Genomic DNA, 9,135 nt, shown 5'->3' with positions numbered 1-9,135 from the left:
AAAAAAAAAATTTTTTTTTTTTTTTTTTTTTTTTTTAAATTAAGCTATCAAGATCTATCAACCCTATTAAGTTCTATTAGGAGTTCCCTATGAGATACAAGGAGTTGATTACAGAATTGCCATATAATTAGCAGAGGCAACATTTGGTGATGATTGGGCATAGATTAATGGTTTGATGGGCTCTTTTTAAAGTTCTCCGTAATGAAAAATTCTTTTAAACCAGGATGGGAATTGCCCTCTTGAACTTTACTGTGCTGCTTTCTCTAACTACCCCCTCACCCAGAACTCTGTACTTTCCCTGATTTATTACAGTGGATTATAGTTAAGGATTTTTTAATGATGCATTTTATTAAAAAAGTTACCTAACTTCCAATACAGTTGTATAATATGAGGAGGTCATGCAGGCCTCAAGAATGATTATGTAAATGGAAAGTGATGCTTTCTTCTTACCTGGATTGTATAGGGAGCACCCAGATCTGAATTTAGAACTATTGCAGTCACCTGGGGAAAAACCGTATAAAGTTGGACTGGTATGAAGGCACATGCCAGAGACTTGCCTCAGCACACTGCATGCATGCTATGTATGATCCTACCAACTGTGGCACTGACTGAGAATCATCTTCCTCTTACAAACAACGAATTTGTGGACAGACGCACAGGATGTTGTGCATTAGGAATGCCTGTTGTTCCTATACAGCTGTCAGACGTGGTCTCCACCTCTTCTCAAAAGCATGCCAGATCCTTGGAAGGTAGCTACTCTACCAGTTACTTGGATGAAATGTGAGACTTAACTTCAGATCTTCTAGTATCCCTTTGTTTGGGGTTTGGCTTTTGTGCTTTAATTGCAGGAAAAGCCTTAATTATTAATCACAGATTAGACCCTTGATCCTAAAATTACACCATTGGATTCCTTTTCTTTTTCCCCTGTACAAAACCACTTACTTGCACAAACATCAATTTAAGGTTGGAATGGCAGCCTCAGGTGATGTTTAATTTCCAGGAGATTGAGGAGAAAAGATTAGCAGATGGAATAGAAAAGCTAACTCCTACACACAAGACGGCTTGTACCTGCTGTCACCAGATGGGATTCCCACTGGAGTCTCTGGGCCAAACTGAGCAGTGACATCAGTTTTATTTTTAAGGGGCTACACAAATTTGGCATTTCACTGGTATGAACATAAGTACTTTGCGTGCTGTTGGGGGACAGTCAGGGTGGGCCCAGCAGAAAAAGTACCGAAGCAGGACATGGGACAAGGTGCTTTGGTGTAAAGTGGGAGTATGATACAGCAACCTGATAGCTGGTTTTCCTGCTACACTTACACCCACTTCTATTTAGCTGGCATTTAACTTGCATTCATTTTGCACACCCACCGAATTAAAGTTGTCACAAGTTAAACTGCATTCCCACCCATCCGTTCCTTCTAATGCTTTTATACTACAAAGGAATTCTTTTGAATTAGGCCCATGAGGAACGTATTATATCTTTGGGGTGAATGTATTTAGATGTGTGTAAGTATGTATTTCTCTCTGTTGTGAAAAGCTGAAATGGGAGGGGATCCATCTAGATACATTTCCCAGACATTAATTTGAAGGTAGGGTGTTATACGGATGTAAACTGGGAGCATATAGAAGTCACTGTAACTTGACTGACTTCATTAAGATGAAAATCAGGTGTTGTGTCCTGCTTTCGAATATTAGGTCACTGGATTCTCTGGTTCCAGTTATTGTGCCTCAGTGCCATTAACTAGTCCAAGAACTGGACATTAAGAAAACCATGGCAACGAAAGAAACAAAGTGCAGTTGCCAGCTTCTAAGCCTTCCGTTATCTGCCATCTCCAGTTTATTTCTTCTCTAGGAAGGCAGAGGCACTAGTCATTTATGTAGAATCCAGTCCTACAAGTCAGAGGTCTTTTGCACAGATTTTAAATTTGTTACAGGCCATAAAAAAGAAAGAAAGTGTGCAACTCACATTGAACAAAACCATGCGTCATTTGGGGGGATTCATGTTGCACAGCTCATTCTAGGGAGAATATTCATTGAACAGTCTAAATGCGGGAGGAGGACGTATACAACAGAAGCGGTGACACAGTTTCAGCACTTTTTTATAACACAGGGGATTGAAGGAGCGTGAGCCAGTTTCTGGTCTGTTATACGAATGCCATTACTGACTAAAACCAGTGAAGTCAAGGGAGTTACTTTGGCTGTGCTACAACCGTGCTGAGTTAGATCGGGTCTCCATTTTTTGTTCTTTGGAACTGCCTAAAGGAATGTACTGGATTTTATAAAATTGGCATAATACTGGCTAGCAAGATGCTCACGTAAATGACTTAACTATTCAGTATTGTAGATGAGATGTAATTCACCTTTCACTTGCATTGGTGTAAGTGAGGAGTAACTTCACTGAATCAGTAGAACTACATTTACTATAACATCAGAGCCTGTGAAAGGGAAAAAAATCATCCCTTTGGCTTAATTTCATTCCCTTCACAAATTTCCAACCATTTTGCTGCATTTATATAATTAAAGCAAGGAAGAAGCCTACACCTTCACCTTTAGTTCTTAATTCCATCCTTATTCTGTGCAAAGCATTTGTGTGTAATCATGAACTGGGGTCCCAGATTGGACTATGGCAAATCTACCTTGCCTTCTACTCTAACCTGTCAGACTCTTGCTTTCCAGCTTTGTTCCTGTAAACTCTTTTGTTTGCATTAGCCAGTCATACTATTTAACAACCTGATATCTGAACCTGTTCAGCCTTCAAAAGAGAAGGCTGAGGGGGGGGATTTTGTGGCCTGTTACAAACTGGTTAGGGGGGATCAGCAGGCGCTGGGGGAGTCCCTGTTCCCCCGAGCGCCGCAAAGAGTGACCAGGAACAATGGTCACAAGCTGGCGGAGGGAAGGTTTAAGTTGGACATCAGGAGGCGCTACTTCACGGTCAGGGCGGCTAGGGTCTGGAACCAGCTTCCAAGTGAGGTGGTGCAGGCTCCCACCCTGGGGGTTTTTAAGAGGAGGTTGGATGACCACCTTACTGGGGTCGTTTGACCCCAGTACTCTTTCCTGCCATGGCAGGGGGTCGGACTAGATGATCTGCTCAGGTCCCTTCCAACCCTAGAAACTATGAAACCAGGCTATGGACACACTAATTCTGAAGTCTCAACAGATTTTAAATATAAGAGAATAGTGGTTGTAGGTATTACATGTGTCCCTATTTTCCCCCATCATTTTTATGGTATTTCAGTCACATTTTCTTAATAGTTTGGTAGAGAAAATACTTACTTGTTGCGGTGTGAAAGATCCCCGAACAGTGGAAAATGAACATACCCAAAGTTCTGCCAAATGAATAGATTGAGAAGCTAGAGAAAATTACCTTTTTTTTTTAAATCTCATTTATTTACTGAAATCCTAGTAGTTATGTAAGTGATAAAAATGGTTGGGACAGATATCAGATTGTTAAATGGACAGTGTCCCTTTAAGCTAGCATACTAATGCTAACTTTGATTTCTTTGATTGGAACACCCAGACTCAAAACAGAGCAGCCCAGTCATCTAGTCAGATGGTATGAAGGAGATGTTAATTATTGAAAGGTCACCTTTTTATTTAGCTCTGCAAACGCGCACAATTTACAGCAACTTTTCCTTGTGCATTTACTTCTGGTAGTTTAACCTCTGGCAGTGTCAAACAGAGAATATTCAAGAGCAACAGAATGCTGGAATTGATGGAGAAACTGGTCTTGGTTTGATCCTCAGCCCTTACTCCTAGCTGGCCAGACTGATTTTTTTAAATTCCCCTGAACAGGACAACTATAACTTAACCAGGGTTATGACATAGCTTAGCCACAATATTTAAAACGTTCAGTCCTGAGTGATAACTGCATTTTACATGAAACCAGTCCCTTTTTCTGAATGTGAAAATTTCATTTGAAATGGAGAGAGGTATTTGCTATATTTGTGCTAAGTGTGAAAATGTGTATAGTTCTGACTTCCCCTCCCCGCCACCATATTCATCTTTTTTTAAAAGATTTTTGTACAAACTGATTTCAGAATTATTTCATAACTATCTTTTTTTCATCCTTTTGTACGGTCCCACTTGGGGCATTGGTTTCATTATTTTTAGTTGCACGTGCAGCTTTCCTTGTCTCTTTGACATGAACCGACAGTAAAATTCTGACCCTTCCAAAAACTTCATACACATATCCATGATTACAACCAGCCCATCATGTTTTGGGTTTCCTTGGGTCCACCCAAGGAACTGGATTAATTGTTGTAGCTCTCCTTTGGAATGTTGTATTTCCAGTCTCCCAGGGAAAACTTACTCAGAAACATAATCAGTGGCATAATTAGTGCAGTAAAGTATTCCACAGCTTATGTAATTGAGGCATATGTTGTGTGTAGTTAGAAATCCCCAAATTAATGTTTAGCTTGGGGCTTTTCATGACGCCAATCAATATAGCATGTAAGCACATCCCTGTAGGTACACAGCAACATAATACTTCAAAGCTACCAAAATATTTTCTCATCATATAAAAAGTACTGTAATTTAATCTTATACAGGAGTCATCATTCTGTCCACCTTTCCCTCGGTGGGAGAGTTCTGAAGTGTAAAATGCTATAGACATTATGTAGGTATAACACTAAAGTAATTCACTTCTGTTTTATGGCTTTATCTCACTGAAGATGAACAATACAATACATTCCTTAATTTCGTAATATAAGGTGGTGTAGAGCCTCACCATGCTTGTGCTTGCTCTAAAGAGCATAGTTATGCAGCAATTGTTGGGGGGTTTTATGGATAGATTCTCAGACCTGGATCTTGAAAGAGATAGGCCCCACTCCTTTCTCTGCAACAGACTTCCTGTTTGACCTTGGGCAAGCCTTGTAGCCTTTCTGTGCCTGACTTCTGCATCTCTAACATGGAGCAGTGCTTAAAGCAGTGCTTCCAAAACTTTTCCCCATTTTTGGCCCCACTTCCTCAACATGGCCCCTAACTCCCAACCCACAGCCTCCCACCCCCACAATCCCATCTGCTGATGTTGTGACCCCATTTGGGGTTGCAACCCACAGTTTGGGAACCACTGGCTTAAAGCATCATTGTCTGCAACCAGTTACCTAGATTACAGGTAACTTTGTAACCTATAAGTAGTAGTAAGGATCACATAGGGATGTTGTGATTAGGACTGCAGTATCATTTGGTGATTGACAGGTGCTCATACCATGATCAATGAGGCCTCATAAACACTGTTAATAGATGTGCATTTTGCCCTTCTGGTCCTGTAAATTAACCTATGGGGAGCATGGGTTATACTGAAATAGTCAGCGTTTCATTTCAAATGATATGGGAAGACTATACATTAAATAATCCAAATACACTATGTCATAACTTTATCTTACAATATTAGTAGTAGGGATGTTATTTTGCTATAATAGATATAGTTTTGATAAGAAGCTTAGATCATTTGTAAAAACAAAAGCAGTCTTGTCAGAGAAGGCCATGAGCTAAGGTAAAGAAGAAACAGGAGAGTGTTGAACAGCATGCCACAGTGGGGAAGGAAAGGAGATAAGAAAACTACCCTTTTACTTTCCCAAGGATATACATCCTAACTAATAGACACCTTCCAAGTGCACAAGAGATCTGGTTCAGTCCACTTCCAAAAAATTCAGTGAAACAAAGACATTTAAATAAAACCAATCAAAGATCGTTTATTAGAATATTAGAACTAGCCATCTATACATTTTTAGGCATAGGCTGGAGCAAAATTTGGAAAACTCAAGAAATACAAGACCTGCGGCCAATCTGTATGTCGCTCTTCTCCCATCTTTCAAGTCTCCCCAGCTGGTATAGGTGAGAGTCTATGTTGTGTTGTCATAGGTAGCCAGACAGACTTTGGGATAAATGTTTGGTTTTATGTTTTAGAGAGCCAGCAAATAAAATGTTAGGCTGTAGACCTCTTTCTGCTTTTTATCTGTAACCTACCCACAAGGTTACCTGTAATCTGGGTAACAGGTTGCAGACAATGATGCTTTAATATCTGGAAACTTCATGAACAACCACTGTGGAGGTTTTTACTATGATTACTGTGGTTTCTTTTTAGATAAGAATAGTTCTGTCTGCTTTAAAACACTGGAAAGGGGTCACACGCTAGCCTGCCTTTTTAAAGTATTGTAGACGCCCAAATCATAAGAGGTATTTAGTCAACACATGTTAAGTTTAAGGGTTTATTGGAGTTTGAATTGAATATAGTAGTGTATAGGGCAATATCACCTTAACTGTAGTAGAGGACATAGTGAACACCATTAGCAGCAGTCAGAAACCAGTCAGAACAGCAGTACCTATGTTAGGTCTTAACTTAGCTGTGGATATATTTGGGACCCAGCTGCATCTGTGCAGTTTCCTCAATATGTGTTATATAGAAAAATAGGACACTTTCCTTATGTTGAGGTAAAGACACTTGACAGCTGTAGTTATCATCTGGGGGAAGAGTAAGTCCTAAGAAGAGATGTGAATAATGCTGAGGTTGACATACTAGCTTTAGGTATAAACTGAGGGAGCCAAAAGAGTCAAAGCCTGGGAAGGAGGCGGGGGGGGCTGAAGGTGGAATTTGATGGGGTGAAGCAGGAGAGGAGGAATGGTAACAGAAACCAGATGAAGTGGTGTGAGATGGAGGTGGCTCAGCTTGTAGGGCAAACTGTTTAAACTGGATAGAGCCCATAATGACTAGACATACTTACAGACTATTATATCTGGAGAACCAGAATCTAAGATGACAGAGCCTGACTGATTTATATCCTTGATTAACTCCGTTTCAGCCAATGTACTTAAATTAGTTCAAGAGCAGACTCGGGCTCACCGTGCTGAAATCGCCCACTGTCCAGACATTTTTAGTGAAGCAAAAAACTCAGTTATATCTGCTGAATAACCTGTTAGCTATTTTCCTTATAATGAACATCTTTTTGACTGAATCACTGAACAAATGGCAAGCTTGTTCCAGCCTGCTGCCTTCACTAGTGTTGTTCACAAACGACTGTCTTGCTGATGGGTGTGGACCAGGCTTCATCACTAACGTGTCAAGTTGAAGGTCTCAAAAGTTTGCAGCAACTTCCTCTTCATTGAGGAGACAATGACATAGGAGATCTTATTTCAACACTTGGTGTTCTTGGGCAACTTGACGCCAGACTTGTCTATTTTTAAATCTGAAACCTTAAAAAAACATGGGTTTGAGATTAACACAGGGATTATAAATGACTACACTTCAGTATCCGAACTGAATAGAAATAATGTGATATTTTTATCTTGTGATAGTCTTGAAGTGACATGGGATTCCTCTCCTAAGCTTCCAGCACAAAGAGCAAAGAATGAAGATGGTAGGATAAATAATGGAAAGGCCTGGTATCAAGTAGTTTATCAGGAAAACTAGCAGGGAGAAATTAAATGTTTGATCACCTACCAACATATTTTATGCAACTGTTACAACGTATCTTACAAACCCCAAGGGTGTTTAATTTGACAGTTGTTTAGCTTTGAGAAATGTATTTATTTAGTTTTGTTAGCCTTTGTGGTTGGGCTGAAACACTGCCTTTTTAGCTTAGGATAATTGTGCTTTGATATATAAGCTATGGCAAAAAAGCCTCTGCTTCAGATACGTGCCTCCTGCCCTAAGTGAAGGAACATTTCTAAAATGCTGGGGCGTGGGAATGCCAGAGCCTTGAGTTGCCCTGCATCTACTTGTGTCTTGTTAACTTTCTGCTGTTATCTGAAGTATGCTTCTGATTTTGTCTAGAGTTATGTTGTCCTCCTTGGGTGACTTAACCCTTCCCAAAGTAAAGAAAAGACCTTAACAAAACACTTGAACTGCATGTAAGCATCATTCAATGGGGAGACACTGCCTGATTGCCAGACAGCAGGAGGAGGAAAACACTCCTACCTTGCAACTATCAGGAACCTGGCACCCTGACGGGAATGCTGCTGGCCTTTTTGAAGTGAATCAGTTGGCATTCCAAGATAAAAATAGGAACAAAAAGACTGATTTTTTTCTTTTTTTCTTTTTTTTTTTTTTTCTTTTTGTGATACATTAGCTCTTTAACTAAATAGCTGACTGCAGGCTGGACAATTAATTGGGGTGGTGTGCAAGAAACCCTGACCAATTCTGGATGCCAGTTGTGGATCATTTCTGAGCATGACTCTTCTTGTTAGCTGTATCATCCAGGCAATGGTCTGGGCCAGCACCCCACCCTCTCTTAAATTTTTTTCCTGCCTCCTGGGATAGGAATCGCTTACTGACATCTTTTCCAAATACAGAACCAGTTGCATTTTTTCATTCCCCTCCCCCTCACATTTGTCATTAATATTGGAAATCTCATGCCTTATTATTATTTTTTAAATGAATATTTTAACGAATTGCATTAGATAGGATTCCAGCCTCGTGCAGCACCATATGGGTTGTTGTATTGTGCAAATTGCCAGATGGTTCTTTAGAGAGAGAACTTGATCCTTGCTTGCCAAGCAATAAATCTGTTGACAGGCTCAGAACAATCTAAAATGTAGCTGTAATGGGCAGCATTAAAAAATGAGCATAAATAGGTGCATTTCCATTAGTCTTGAGGAGCTTCAGCTCCAGTGATTTCTAAAGTTTGACCCATTAGCTGAATCGGTCTCAAAGTAAAGGAGAGTAAAGAATGCCACTAAACACTTCGGAGACATTACACTGAATTATGAAATGAGCTATCTGGTTGTAATGGTTGCTGGCAGGGGAGGGAGGGGGAAAATGGCCTCCTAGGGCCTCTCTACACATGCAGTCAAAGCGCAATGGACTCTTAACACACAATTGTGCCTCCTGCCATGCCACACGTACACAGCAGGCAGCGTGATCATGGGATCACACATTGGATCCCATTGCACTTTGTCACCGGTGCAGGAGGAGCCTGGGATCCAGCCTGGGACAGGTCTCCAAAACGAGCCTGGGATGATGATCCCAGGCCCCTGCGGCTTCAAGCCCCACAGCTGACCGGGCTAGCAGCAGGGACAGTGTTGCCTGCAGCAGTTGCCCACACTGCCCCCACTGCGAGCCCGTGGTCTGTGAGGCTCACCGCAGGAGCAGCCCTGGGAATGCTGCCCCCGCTGCAGGGCTGGCAGTTAGGGCAG

General features: G+C 41.0%; 1 protein-coding gene across 2 annotated transcripts in view; it reads left to right on the top strand.

Annotated features, from left to right (window-relative positions):
• Nucleotides 1-9,135, top strand: part of LOC109300704 (ligand of Numb protein X 2-like) — a 53,563-nt gene that overhangs the window by 5,174 nt on the left and 39,254 nt on the right. The window contains exon 2 of one of the 2 annotated variants that reach the window (XM_019521491.1): nt 7,775-7,995. The exons of the other annotated variant lie outside the window; for it this stretch is intronic. The gene's annotated coding sequence lies outside the window, so the exon portion shown is untranslated. The remainder of the gene's footprint in view (nt 1-7,774; nt 7,996-9,135) is intronic. 2 annotated transcript variants of the gene reach the window in all.

Source organism: Gavialis gangeticus, unplaced genomic scaffold (assembly GCF_001723915.1).
Source record: "Gavialis gangeticus isolate Ggan-Ray unplaced genomic scaffold, GavGan_comp1, whole genome shotgun sequence".
In the NCBI taxonomy this organism is placed as follows: domain Eukaryota; kingdom Metazoa; phylum Chordata; order Crocodylia; family Gavialidae; genus Gavialis; species Gavialis gangeticus.
Note: the sequence above shows the minus strand (reverse complement) of the source record. Positions and strands in the feature narration are given on the sequence as shown.